The sequence below is a fragment of the Pinus tabuliformis genome, chromosome 3_1, assembly GCF_031772625.1.
Source record: "Pinus tabuliformis cultivar Carrire ecotype Pingquan chromosome 3_1, CPIR1, whole genome shotgun sequence".
In the NCBI taxonomy this organism is placed as follows: Eukaryota; Viridiplantae; Streptophyta; class Pinopsida; order Pinales; family Pinaceae; genus Pinus; species Pinus tabuliformis.
In genome coordinates, this window is record NC_142301.1 from 460,139,370 (window position 1) to 460,141,117 (window position 1,748).

Genomic DNA, 1,748 nt, shown 5'->3' on the forward strand with positions numbered 1-1,748 from the left:
TGAGGCGTAAGAGGGATCCCGACTTATTAAGAGCAGAGGAGGTTGTCCCTTCAAAGAAGTATATTATATATACCTCTAACATACTTGTTAAGTTTTTCTCCCTCACCTTACTCTACTTGATTGATCTGACAAGGGTTAACCCAAAAACCAATTAGAGTTGGCTGTACTAGTTAAAAGTGAAAGCCTTGTGTTTTCGCCAAGACTCAGTTTGAATAGAACGTATTTTCCATTAGGGTATCATCAACTGAAGACAACAAGCTCTTCATAAATAGAGAGGACAACAGATAACCAAATGTTGATATTTGTACAAGTCCTCTTATGTTTTCCTGGCTTGTCTCAAGAGCTAAACACAGTTTCATGTGAAGCTAACCTACAGGTGAAAACAAGAAATCAAAGGACAGAAGTAAAGAAAAAGCGAAGGGTAGAAGTAAAGTGAAAGAAAAACAAGCACGCAAATAAAAACATGCAAGAAAAATAAAGCAATAGGCAAAGAAAACAAAAAAAAAAAACACTACTCCTACTCCTATTCTAAATAATGCATGGGCCTACTCACATGAAGTCATATTTCCAATGCAGCCACCGACACATTCGTTGACCGATGTTGGTGAAGGAATGATTAACAAGAAAGGTAAGCATGTAAACTAGCGAACAAAAAAGATAAGATAGTAAATACCAACACGCTCAGAGTTTGCAAGCGTCCACAGAAAATAAAAAAGTAAATGTGCAAGACAAACATTCTGCAGACGTACGATGGTGTTGTAACACACTATGCATAGACGATAAGCATGTACACTCTTTTGACCTTGACTGACGAGCAAACATGAAGAAAGAAGAAAACTTACATTTCGCAAGAGTGTTCGTTGTGTATGACTCCTCCAATTCATGAGCGATAGGATCACGTGATTCTAATGAAGGATGTGAAATCTATGAACTAGATTGATCTTCAATGCAAACAGGAGAGTGATGAGGAGCCTGGGGTGTTTCAATAGATTTCTGATTAGAAATGGAACTAACCTCAGGACAGCGAGGGCCTGACATAACCATCAACACAGGCTGAAGTGCCTTGATAGCTTGAGGGGTTTCCAATTCATCAGCAGGTGGATCATCAAAGACCAATGGCTTATAAATATCATCAGCGAATGAATCATCATCATGATCGAATGAATGAGTAAAGAGATCATGAAAACCATAATCAAAAAATTCGAGATGTTCATTGACATCTTTATGATCAGACGAATCATGTAGAGGGGTTGATGAGAAACAAGAAAGTTCACCCTCTACATTTATGGAAATTACAGATGAAAGATTGGATGGATTTTCAAAGAGATATGTGTCCTCTCTGCAATGCGATGACAGACTAACATCTTGTGTGTCCTGTGAATGATCAGAAGTAGAAACATCCGGTGATAAGTTTTCACAAGGAAAATCAAAAGTGGTAGAATTACAAGAGCTGTCAGGATAGAGCAGATGAGGCGTGGATGGAAGGAAGTCATACTTCACGCGGGTTCTTCTTTAGATTCTCGCACACACTCATCATGAATGATAGCACAGGTTGGCTGCACAACACCAACTCCATCAACAAGTTGATCCTCATGAACACAAGATGTGGATTCCAGAACAGGAGAACACAACGTAGTACAATCTGGAGGATCAATGGAACCAGAAAATGGAGTTTGAGAAGACAAGACAGTGTGACAACCAATGGTCTTGCAAACCATATATGTGCAGATACCTAGAGCAGGTGGGGT